At 41.4% G+C, this 13122-nt stretch overlaps 1 protein-coding gene and 1 long non-coding RNA gene across 2 annotated transcripts in view; both read right to left on the reverse strand.

The window, feature by feature from the left end:
- The window catches only part of ttc24 (tetratricopeptide repeat domain 24), a 33071-nt gene extending 30170 nt beyond the window's left edge, over window positions 1–2901 (reverse strand). The window contains exon 1 of the mRNA XM_085292972.1: window positions 1871–2901. The gene's annotated coding sequence lies outside the window, so the exon portion shown is untranslated. The remainder of the gene's footprint in view (window positions 1–1870) is intronic.
- A 4444-nt stretch (window positions 2902–7345) lies between these two features.
- LOC146565069 (uncharacterized) lies at window positions 7346–11424 on the reverse strand. Its single transcript, XR_014894301.1, has 3 exons — window positions 11217–11424; window positions 8001–8114; window positions 7346–7595 (listed from the first exon to the last, which is right to left on the reverse strand). It is a non-coding gene; the product is annotated as an uncharacterized LOC146565069 (long non-coding RNA).
- Window positions 11425–13122: the final 1698 nt, after the last annotated feature.

Raw genomic sequence — 13122 nt, forward strand, 5'->3', positions numbered from 1 at the left:
TGAGACTCGACTGAAATGAAGGGTCTAAAAAACTGATATGCTGCCTAATTTCTGAGAGCATGTGATCAGGTGCAATAATCAAAGTTTCTGTTTTATCTGCATTTAACTGAAGGAAATTGTCATTTAACCATTGTTTGATTTCTGACAGACAATTATTTAAACAAGACAATTTATACAACTCAGAAGCTTTGAAAGAACAGTACAACTGAATGTCATCAGCATAGAGATGATAAGAAATATTATTGTAACGTCTGATAATGTGGCCTAGAGGGAGGATATACAGCAAAAAGAGAATAGGACCTAAAACAGATCCTTGAGGTACCCCAGAAGACAGAACTGATGTTTCCGACAGCACATGATTTATACAGACAGTAAAGGATCTCTCAGATAGATACGACATAAACCATTTTAAAACAACGCCAGTAATCCCAAACAAGTCCTTCAGCCTATTTATCATGATGCTGTGATCAACAGTATCAAAAGCAGAGCTGAGATCCAACATAACCAGAACAGTGTACTCTCCAGAGTCTGCTGCCATCAGAATGTCACTAGACACTTTAAGCAAAGCGGTTTCAGTGGAGTGCAATTTGCGGAAACCAGACTGGAAAATGTCCAGAACATTGTTCTTTTCCAAAAAGTTTATAAGTTGTTCTGCAGCTATTTTTTCCAAAATCTTTGACACCAATGGAAGTTTTGATATTGGAAGAGATGGGTCCAAATTTGGTTTCTTTAATATTGGTTCAACAATAGCTTGTTTAAAATAGCTGGGAACTGAGCCAGTATAAAGAGAAGTATTAATTATTTCCAGAATACAGGGGCCAATAGAATCAAACACACTAATGAAAAATGATGGAGGAAGTACATCAAGGTGGCTTGAAGTCAGTTTCATTCGACCAAGCAGAGCACTGATGTCCTGTAAGGTAACAGGAGTAAAAGAGGACCAAGTATCAGAGGTAAGCAACGTGTCAATGTGATACTGAGAGGATGATGGAGAAATATTAGACCTGATAGCAGCGACCTTATTAACAAAATAGTTTAAAAAGTCATTACAGTCAGATTTAGTATAGACTGGTACATGAGGAATATCAGGAGAGACAATGTTTTTAATTGTATCAAACAATACTCTGGGATTTTTCTTTTTTGAAGCTATTAAATTAGCAAAATATTCCGTTCTGGCATTTTTTATCATGTTGTTAAGTGAGAAAATTGATTCCTTGAGATGTACCCTATGGACCTCAAGCTTGGAAGCCTTCCATAAACGTTCTAATTTGCGACAATATCTCCTAAAATTTCGAATACTTTCATTTATCCAAGGACAGAAATTTGAAGAATGGACAACATTTAGTTTCAGAGGTGCCACCGTATCTAAAATAGATTTACATTGATTGTTAAAAGACAAAATAAGTGAATCCATATCATTTTGAGCCATACGAGGGACAAACATGGCAGAAAACCTTCTAGCAGCATCTTGGTTTATAATCCGCCTTTGGATCATCAATTTAGGAGGTGAAGGATCCACGTAAAATGACAAATTAAAGAATATACAACTATGGTCACTCACATGGACATCTTCCACACATACATCATATATATTTAAACCCAGGGAGAAAACAAGATCAAGAGTGTGGCCCTTCGTATGTGTGGGGCCAGAAACATGCTGCTTAAAGTTAAAAGACTCAGTGATAGTGATGAGCTCGGCAGCAGTGTTACAGGAAGCGTCATCAATATGAAGGTTTAAGTCTCCCAATATTACAACCTTCTCCAGTTTAATGATCGATGTCAGAAGGTCGTTAAATTCAGTTAGAAAGACCCCAGCAGGTCCAGGAGGTTGATAGATTAAAATACAATAAAAGGTTTTCAGAGAACCGACCTTCATCATCTGTGACTCAAATGAAGAGAAGAAGTCCGAAGTCACCAGTTTGCATATGAGTCTGTCCTGGTAAACAGCAGCAAGTCCTCCACCACGTCCTAAAAGACGCGGAGTTCCAATGACAGAACAGCCAGACGGGCAGATTTCATTCAGGTGGACATAATCCTTATTTTGCTGCCACGTCTCAGTCAGACACATAAAACCTAGAGACTCTTTGATAAAAAGATCATTTAAAATAAATGATTTGTTCGTTATAGAGCGAACGTTAAGCAGGGCGAACCGAATTGATGACGGTTTATCTGCGGAATCTACAGCTGACTGCAGCGGTACTTGAATTAAACACCTGTGCAAACCTGTGGACCTGCCGGACAGGGCAGCGACTCCAGAGTTGGAAAAAACCTTGATCGATGAGCAGACGTAGCTGTCACCAACAAAACGGGAAATGGATGACGGACACAGAGTGAGCAAACTGCTTTCGAGCCATGGGGCTCGGGTCCCAGGCGGCAGCGTAACATCCCCAGCAAACGACAGGAGAGGAACTGGTCGCAGACACCGAGAGTCACCCCACAGCAAAGCAGCTAGCCTCCGGTACCTTCTCCGTTTCACCTGGACGCCGGCCCTCGTTCCCCTTTTTCGTCTCTTGAGGGTGGAAATGCCGCGGGTTGTGCACAGTAGCACGCAGTCAGGTGCGGAACACTCCAGAGGAGGAGAAAAAGTTTTTCTGTAGCTGTCCCAGCTGTCACAGTAGATCTCCATTGAGTCTTTGATGTTTAACAGTGTATCCCGATCATAAATTAAAGCAGCAGAAGAAACGTCAGAATACAAAAGAGCAAAAAGTATATTGCAAACGACAAGTGACGGCAGTGAAAAACTACACTGTCGTCTCCAACGAGCTGTAGCAGCAGCGGCAAAGCCAAACACAGGCGCCATTGCTGTACCCTGCACTTCCTGCACTCAAAGTCCCGTTGTAAACATATCACGGCAGACCCGACGATGTTTCCATGAACAGGCTTTTCAGCATCTCTTTATTGACCACTTTTCACACACGGTTGCTGTGCGCACACAGCCGACTGTAGCTTTGCAGCTCACAGCCCGACACACACCAACACAACAGCAGAGAGAGCACAGACGTAAAGGCGGCGAGGCGTGATTGTGGGTGCCGCTCAGGTGCGTCCGCCTCCCCCTCCCACACACATTAACCAGGTAAAATACATATTTAGGCAGAATTTAACAAATATCTATTTTTCATCTTTCAGCAGCATAGAGCTTTTATCCAATTATTTTTTACAAGTCAGGTCAAGGCTCCAAAAGCCCAAAGGAGATATAAGGGTGGCGGCTCACAGCAGTTTTTGTTTGCTGGATCATTTTAGTTCAGCTGGGTGTCTTTCCTTTTGTTATATTTCTTTAAGAGTTCAAAACGTGTTAATTGCATAAATAAAATGTAACTTTCTCTGTAGCACTTCATGGATTTAAGCAACACACCTTAGTTATTCACACAAAGCATAAAGGTAAAAAACAATATATACAGTGTTATCTTCATTTTAGATGTCAAAAAGTATTTGCAGCTCCCAGAGTTTTCTTTTGCGTGGAAACCGCGTCCAGGTGGCTCTTTGGGTGTTAAAGGTTGCCGACCCCTGGCCTAAGGGAAGCATGTATAATGTAAACAGAATTGGTCCTAGCACTGAACCCTGTGGAACTCCATAATTAACCTCAGTGTGTGAAGAGGACTCTCCATTTACATGCACAAACTGGAGTCTATTAGATAGATATGATACAAACCACTGCAGTGCAGTACCTGTAATACCTACAGCATGTTCTAATCGCTCTAATAGGATATTATGGTCGATGGTGTTGAAAACTGATTACATTTAAGATTGAAGCAGTAATTAATGGCAGGACTTCTTTGAGCAGTTTTGTAGGAATGGGGTCTAAAAGACACGTTGATGGTTTGGAGGAAGTAATTATTGAAGTTAACTCAGAAAGATCAATTGGAGAAAAAGAGTCTAAATGAATATCAGTGGTACTGAAAGTAGCTGTAGATAATATTACATCTGTGGGATTTTCTCTAATGATTAAAATTTTATTTGTGAAGAAGTTCATGAAGTCATTACTAGTTAACATTAAAGGGATGGTTGGCTCAACAGAGAGAGAGTACGATCGTGCACTGTAGACTGAATCATTGCGATGCATTGTAGAAAAAATACCGGCTAAAAGTGGTGTCAAGCTGCCCCAGAGAAAGTAATTGGTAGGAAACCCTGAGAGAAAATACGACTGAATGAAATCTAACTTGAAGGCTACACTCGAAGAGGTAGACTTTGTTTCCACCACTGCTGGCATCTGGACAGTAAATAATAAATGTTTTATGGGTCTCCACTTTACAGCGCAACAAGGCCGCCCTAGCATGCAAGAGAATTATAGGCAGCCATACCTATGATGTAATTAGAGCAGAGATTGAAGAAATCCATTTATCATATGGACTAAAAGCTAAAGTTGTTGCCACTGTAACGGATAATGCATCCAATTTTGCCAACGCATTGAGTATGTCAGCCCTGTGATCTGGAGTCTGAATCTGAAAATGAAGAAGGTGATGATGAGGAACCGACTTTTACTGATGTAATAGAAGCTCTTTCAACCACATCTGGTGATGCACAGTTTAGCCTCCCTCCATACTACAGATGTGCATCGTACACAATTAACCTGATTCCAACAACTGATGTTGATAAACATCTAAATTCCTGTGCCGACACCAAGGCCAAGACAGGTAGGAGTAGCATTGCAAAATGTTCTGCTCTTTGGACTAAAGCAAGTCGATCAACATTAGCCTCTGAACAGGTGGAGGATGTCAGCTGCAGGAAGCTAAGGGTGCTCACATCCACAAGGTGGAATTCCCTGTATGAGGCCATTTCCAGAATCATCACAATTCCCTTGAATGAACTTAATCCCCTGTGTGTAAAACTGGGAATTAAGTGCCTTAATGAAAGGGAGTACCAATTCTTGAAAGAGTACTGCACTGTGATGAAGCCCCTGACAGCAGCTCTGGACATCTTACAAGGGGATGAGTGAACCTATGGGGCTTTAAGGCCAACACTCACAAGTCTGAAGTCAAAGACACTTGCCCTGAAAGATGACCTCTCGAGAATGACAGCCAGCCTTCCAATTATTAAAATGATAGAACAAGAGTCCAAATATTCATCTCTTGGTAAATATCAGGGATATTGATCATCATTAATCATGAATATTAATCATAATATCAACAAAGTCTCAACCCAAATTAAATCTCAGACGGTATTGATAGCAGATACAGTGGGGCAAAAAAGTATTTAGTCAGCCACCGATTGTGCAAGTTCCCCCCTAAAATGATGACAGAGGTCAGTAATTTGCACCAGAGGTACACTTCAACTGTGAGAGACAGAATGTGAAAAAAAAAATCCATGAATCCACATGGTAGGATTTGTAAAGAATTTATTGGTAAATCAGGGTGGAAAATAAGTATTTGGTCAATAACAAAAATACAACTCAATACTTTGTAACATAACCTTTGTTGGCAATAACAGAGGTCAAACGTTTACTATAGGTCTTTACCAGGTTTGCACACACAGTAGCTGGTATTTTGGCCCATTCCTCCATGCAGATCTTCTCGAGAGCAGTGATGTTTTGGGGCTGTCGCCGAGCAACACGGACTTTCAACTCCCGCCACAGATTTTCTATGGGGTTGAGGTCTGGAGACTGGCTAGGCCACTCCAGGACTTTCAAATGCTTCTTACGGAGCCACTCCTTTGTTGCCCGGGCGGTGTGTTTTGGATCATTGTCATGTTGGAAGACCCAGCCTGGTTTCATCTTCAAAGTTCTCACTGATGGAAGGAGGTTTTGGCTCAAAATCTCACGATACATGGCCCCATTCATTCTGTCCTTAACACGGATCAGTCGTCCTGTCCCCTTGGCAGAAAAACAGCCCCATAGCATGATGTTTCCACCCCCATGCTTCACAGTAGGTATGGTGTTCTTGGGATGCAACTCAGTATTCTTCTTCCTCCAAACACGACGAGTTGAGTTTATACCAAAAAGTTCTACTTTGGTTTCATCTGACCACATGACATTCTCCCAATCCTCTGCTGTATCATCCATGTGCTCTCTGGCAAACTTCAGACGGGCCTGGACATGCACTGGCTTCAGCAGCGGAACACGTCTGGCACTGCGGGATTTGATTCCCTGCCGTTGTAGTGTGTTACTGATGGTGACCTTTGTTACTTTGGTCCCAGCTCTCTGCAGGTCATTCACCAGGTCCCCCCGTGTGGTTCTGGGATCTTTGCTCACCGTTCTCATGATCATTTTGACCCCACGGGATGAGATCTTGCGTGGAGCCCCAGATCGAGGGAGATTATCAGTGGTCTTGTATGTCTTCCATTTTCTGATGATTGCTCCCACAGTTGATTTTTTCACACCAAGCTGCTTGCCTATTGTAGATTCACTCTTCCCAGTCTGGTGCAGGTCTACAATACTTTTCCTGGTGTCCTTCGAAAGCTCTTTGGTCTTGGCCATGGCGGAGTTTGGAGTCTGACTGTTTGAGGCTGTGGACAGGTGTCTTTTATACAGATGATGAGTTCAAACAGGTGCCATTCATACAGGTAACGAGTGGGGGACAGAAAAGCTTCTTACAGAAGACGTTACAGGTCTGTGAGAGCCAGAGATTTTCCTTGTTTGAGGTGACCAAATACTTATTTTCCACCCTGATTTACCAATAAATTCTTTACAAATCCTACCATGTGGATTCATGGATTTTCTTTCACATTCTGTCTCTCACAGTTGAAGTGTACCTCTGGTGCAAATTACTGACCTCTGTCATCATTTTAGGTGGGGGAACTTGCACAATCGGTGGCTGACTACATACTTTTTTGCCCCACTGTAACTATCCATCACAGTTATATGATGGATTACGCAGTAAAAATAGAAGTGGGCTGAAAGGTCTATTGCGTTCTTACTTATTCAGTTTGTGTATCATGTTTTTGAAAAGTAACTAAGTAACTAATTACTTTTTAAAATAAATAATCAGTAGTGTTGTGATTAAATTTTTGGAGAAGTAATCAGTAACTAATTACTTTTTTCAAGTAACTTGACCAACACTGGTCTTATCTCAGTGTCTCTGCACCCTCCTGGCCTCTGATGGCCCTCAAACTTTGTTGCAGGCTCAGGTCTCTATTCTGCCTTTGCTCGCTGCTTGCTGGACCTCTGTTTTCTCACTTATTGTCATTGCCGCTGGGATTCCGTTCTGCTGTGATGGGCCGTCGGCGTTTAACCACCAAATACCTCAAATTAAATTCTGTACTTAAATAAATCATGTTCAATTCCTTCTAATGATCTCTCTCTGCACTGAACTGTAAGCAACATTAATGATGATGATACACCTCTCCATACATGGATAAATTTTTCAGCTTCAGTTTATTGATTCTTTGGATCTTTCAGAGCTGCAAAGCACCTTAAGTGTCACGGCAACATAAAGGTAAATCTGGAGTACTTTTATTCAATAGTAAGAAGATTACATGACTAACAATGTTGACCCATCACTCCTTTGAGCGGAACTATCAGTCACTTGTGTAGAGCTTGGATGAGGGCAGGGCAGAGCCATTGCTGCGGGTGGGTTCAGGTATGTGGGCAGAGTCTACGTGGAAGGATCCTGTGCAGTCACTGAGGCAGTTCCGTAATGCTGATTGGTGATGGTACATGGCATCTAAACAACAAAAATGTCAGTTATTAGACACTAAAATAATTTAAAGCTTATAAAGCTTTATTAGTTTAGTCATAGGTCAGGTTTGCAGCAGGGGGACACTCTCAGCTAGTACTTAATGAACGCGAATGACGCTAAACGGGTAAAATAAAGAATTCCACCTGCCTTTGGACAAAACATTTGATTTTAATTTCCAGCCTGGATAAAACCACTCTTCTTCCTTCACTTTTTCTCTCAATTAAGATGATTTTGATCAGAATACACTAGCATGCTATTAATGCTTGCTGACTGGTAACATGGATTTAGGATGGGTCATCTTTAAATTGGCTACACAGATAAATATTAACTTCATTATTTATTAGGCAGGTGTACAAACTGGTCTGAGGAGGACTCTGCAGATGGACTCACCTGAAATGTGGGATTGTAACTGCCATTAGAGTCCCCTACTCCTAGACAAATGCCACACAGGCTCAGCTCAACCAAGCACAGCATGGCTGAAAATCCCCAAAATAGACTGTTGAACTGAAAGAGAGAAAAACAGGCTTCTGAAGTTTCCTCACCTTAACTAAAAACTCGAAACTGTTTCTACCGCAAGCTGGTGAAACACCTGTTACCTCTGTACCAAAGACCTCTGGAGCTGGTTCACATGCCACATTCACCTGTGCTCTGAATTCACTGTGGTGAGAATAAGGCACGACGGGACCACAGATCTGTGTTTTGAGACATTTCATTGAGCACTTCTCACCACAACAACAATTTCTTTTCTGTCTGCTCTTTTCTAAATTAAAAAAATATGAGGAATTTCTTTCCCCCTCCTCAATCCACTTGGCCCATGAACGCACAAAAGCTCCTTCTGCTTTATTTAGGTAGAGCTGATCTAATTTAGTCTGCAACTCCATAAGTTTACTCCTTTCTTGGGTATTTAGATCATCTTTACTACAGCAATAAGTAATTTCTTGGAATAATTTACATTCATATTCTCTTTGCTTTTGACTTGTGTTTTTACTGAATTGAATACTAAATTCTCTAATTTTGAATTTAATGAATTCCCATTTACTGATATATCCTACAATTAGATGATCAGCCATAATATCTTTTATAATTTTTTTGACTATGTTGCAGTAGTCTTCATTTTGTAAAAGTTTGGCATTGAACTTCCAATAAGTTCTTTTATTTGATTGTCTAATTTCCGATTCTAAGCACAGTTCAATAAAGCAATGATCTGAAAGAGGTGCATTTGACATCAACAGTGTGGTTAAGAATGATGTCACTTCCTAGCCAATAGTCTATTCTAGACTTACAAGCTCCATTTGGTTTAAACCAGGAAAAGCTCTTAATTCCTGGATTTCTTACTCTCCAAATATCTGTCAAATTGTTGTTTATCAAAAAATCTATAATTAGGTTATTTTTTGTGGTCTACCTGTCCTTGGGGGCCATCTATCAGTCCATTCATCAGGAGTCATATTCCAATCACCACCCATTAAAATGTATTCTGTAGGGTATCAATCTTTAAGTTCAAAAATATTTGAAGTTATATCTTCTAACATAATTTTATTCTGACTTTCATTATTATATCCATAAACGTTGACTAAAATGAAAAACAAACTTTCAACTCTCATTACAGCAATCAACCAATGACCATTCAAGTCAGTCCGTTGTATTACAAGATCCCCGGGAAAGTTATTGAATAAAATCGCTACACCCCCGACCTCATTGAGCCATGGCTAAACAGGATTTTGCTGCCCCATTGGTTTGACCAAAAAGATACATCACTATCAGATGAATGAGTCTCTTGTAGAAAAATACAGTTTGATTTTTTACCTCTGCAGTACAAAAATAAGGCTTTTCTTTTAACAGATTCTCTTAAACCCCTAACATTTAAAGAACCAAAACAAATGTTAACATTCAACATGAACTATAGACAGAATATCACTCACCACGTGAGAAAAAGAAGAAAAAAAAGTACTAAATGCTGAGCTCCTCAGACCGCGAACAAGTTTCCACTATTTCAGTTTTTGTCATTTTTAGTTCTCCTGTCTTTCCTCAACTTTGCGTCCATCAATGAAGGCATGTGGACCACGAAAGTAGGCCCGTTTACCCGCACGTCTTGCTTCCTCCACCAGAGGCCGTAGGCGCTGTCGATCTTGTATGTCCTCCTGCGGCAACATCTCCGCGAAGCTGATGCCTTCTTGCTTGCAGGTTGAAGAGTCTTTGGTGCGCCTCCACAATTCTTCTTTAATTCGCCTCTGTGTGAATAGAATAATGATGTTTCTGTTTCTGCCATCAACTCGTTTCCCTAAGCGGTGGACAATATCAACGGCCTCTTCTAAGTTCAAGTCAGGGGCAATCTTCTGAAGCGTTTGCAGAACCTTCACTCTAATGTTTTCATCTTTGTCTTCCTTCACCCCTTTCAGCTTTAAGCACCACCTCATTCAGTAGCGCTCGTTCTCTCACTCTTCTTTTCAAGTCTTCATTTTCTTTAAGCAGCTGTTCATTCGCATTTGCCAGTTTAACAACTTTCAGTTTGCGATCGACTATCTCTGCAGCATTAAACTCTACAGCCTTAATCAAGCTGGCAACCATAGCTGCACTTTGTCTGTTTTGTTCCTTGATATCTTCCAGTTGTACTTCAAATTTCTTCTTCCCAGAATGGCTTCAAAAATAGTTTTATTGGAGATATCATCTTCCTTCTCTGAAGATTTTGTTCTCTTCTCCTCTGGCGGTTGTTTTGATGGAGTTGGCGGCGCCGAGTCTGCTCCCCGTTCTCGCTTGTTTAGGCCCACGTTGGCAGCTTCAGTGCTAGCATAGCCATGGTCACTGACTTTAGCATGCGAAGACGTCTTAGCATTGGGGTTTGACGACACAAATTGCAGCTTTGCATTCTTAATAACCTTTTGGGCATCCATAGTTATAGTTCGAGTGGAAGGAGAATAAAGTAACTTAGCAAATTTTGCGGTCTTTCGGAGCTCCTGAAAAAACACAACTGTTCAAGCTGCCATCTAGATGGCACTGTCCTCTACAGGCATCTGGATAATTTAGTCACAACACTGGAGGGTAAAATAAATACTACATAAGAGGCCATGTTAGTGAACGCTGGGAAAGAAGACTGTAGTAAAAGTGATGATGGTTTTCTTTCACCTTGGTGCACCTAAGGCATGATTCAACCTGTTCAGTCATTCCAGTATGCAGGGATCATTTAGATGTTAGTACACTGTGACTGCATGAAATCCCTTTTTCTAATAACCAAATTCTATCCCTCCTTTATCAAACATACATTTCAGCTCTTACACAGAATAACAGGGCTGCTTCTGCGCCACACAACCACTGAGTGACGTCTGTCCTTCAGATGCCCTGTTAGCTGCTGCTTTTTACATGGATGTTACTGGCAGCAGGTCTGTAGTTTTCTAAATCAGAACGATGTTCAATGCTCCTCTGATTCTCCTGTCTTTAAAAACTCCCTCATCTGAACACAGAGCACTGAAGCGCTTTCTGAGAATCTGGTACCTGCAGAGGAGGTGTGACCACAATCAAGATCCACCCCCCAAAATCCTTCAGCAGCTTTGATCAAGAGGCTGAAATCAGACGTGTAGAAGATTTTGTACAATATAAAACAAAATGTCTTACCCTTTCATAGTTGTGAGTGAATGACCAGTCGGGGGTACTGGTGTTCAAGTAAGAGCTACCATAATAATGATAAGCATAATGTGGCCAAAAGGCTTCCAGGATGTAGATGATGATGGCAGCAGCTGAAGTAACTGCAGCAATAACATTGGCTCCCAGAGCGCCTCTCACCTGCAGAGCACAAAACGGGTCAGCACACCTGGAAAACCTGGCAGCACCTGAAAGGCAGATTAAACCTGTAGAAACTGCAGCTCACCAGAGTCACGGGACAGTGTGGAGACTAGTTTTAGAACAGATGTTAGAGAATATTTAATCCTGAAAAAAGTACATTTAACCACTTTATTTAACATTGATTATAGACCTGTGTCCTAATGATGGGACAGCTTTCCTTTCTGCTTCACATTAACTTTATAAATACAGAAATGGAGCTCTTTTCCAACCTGACTAAACAGAACTTTTAATCGTTTTCCTCTCAGTCACACTTTGATGCTGTCAGTCTGCTAATATTGTACTTTCATCTGACTGGTGACCTGCCCGTGGTATACTCCATCTCTCACCCTATGAGAGCTGGCAAGGGCACAGCCTTGACTCTGAATTAGAGAAACGAGTTTGAAGCCTAATCTTGAAAGTAGAGATAGTGTCTGTCTCCTGAATCCAAACTGGAAGCTGGTTCCACAGAAGAGGGGCCTGAAAACTGAAGGCTCTGCCTCCCATTCTACTTTTAAATACTCTAGGAACAACAAGTAGGCCTGCAGAGCGAGAGCGAAGTGCTCTAATAGGGTGATATGGTACTACAAGGTCATTAAGATAAGATGGGGCCTGATTATTTAAGACCTTGTATGTGAGGAGCAGGATTTTGAATCCTGGATTTAACAGGAAGCCAAAACAGGAGAAATCTGCTCTCTCTTTCTAGTCCCTGTCAGGACTCTTGCTGCAGCACCCTGAATTTTACTTGATATCGGATCGGAAAGGAAATCAGTGGTATCGCACATCACTAGTAACCATGTTTCTGTAAGGCAGAGTAAATTTGTTGGTCAATTATTAAGTCATGTACTAACAGAGACTTGGAGGAGAGAGACCTAATATTTAATAACCCACATTTCACTGTTTTACTCTTTGGTTCAGATGTGGATACTTTATTGTTCTTTCGTTGTGATTGTTTATGTTTAAGTTGTTTGTTGCTGGTTTTTAGTTTGTTTTTTGTCTGTTTGGGAGCTGACACAGTCTCTATGGAGATGGGTTTTGGGGGGGTAGCAGGAGGAGAGAAGCTGCAAAGAGGCGTGTAAGACTGCAACTCTGCTTCCTGGTCTCAACCCTGGATAGTCATATTTTGGGGGGTTTAATAAATTTGGGCAGATTTCAAAACATGTCACTCCTGGTCTGATTGGGGACCAGGGGTCTCACTCCATGATCGCAGGCTAGTTTGACTTTACGAATTGACCATAAAGTCATATTCATCTGACAATCTTAATCACACTCTAAGTTCTTCTCTCATTTCTCTGGATGTGTTTGCTCTCCTTGTCTACAGACTAGAGATGGACCGATCCGATATTACGTATCGGTATCGGTCCGATACTGACCTAAATTACTGGATCGGATATCGGAGAAAAATAAAAAATGTAATCCGATCCATTAAATATCACGAAAGCACCTCACAAAACTTGCAACACGCCGTAACTCACCTCAGAACGTTAGCACGTCGGAGCAGTATGCATCACGTGATAGAGCGGCTGTGGCATGCGGGACCTGTCGGTGGTCTGGATAGCATTTGGAGCTTCGCTAGCAACCCGGCATTTCATCTCCGACAAAGTTATCCCGAGAGAAGTAAATCAAGTGTGTAAGTCCATCTCTGAATGTAAAGCATTCCTGCGTTAAGCTTAACAAACGATATATGGAGCGACTGCCTCTT

The sequence above is a fragment of the Mchenga conophoros genome, linkage group LG11, assembly GCF_057382185.1.
Source record: "Mchenga conophoros isolate Kocher_MC1m ecotype Shallow Benthic linkage group LG11, M_conophoros_male_GT1.1, whole genome shotgun sequence".
NCBI lineage: Eukaryota > Metazoa > Chordata > Actinopteri > Cichliformes > Cichlidae > Mchenga > Mchenga conophoros.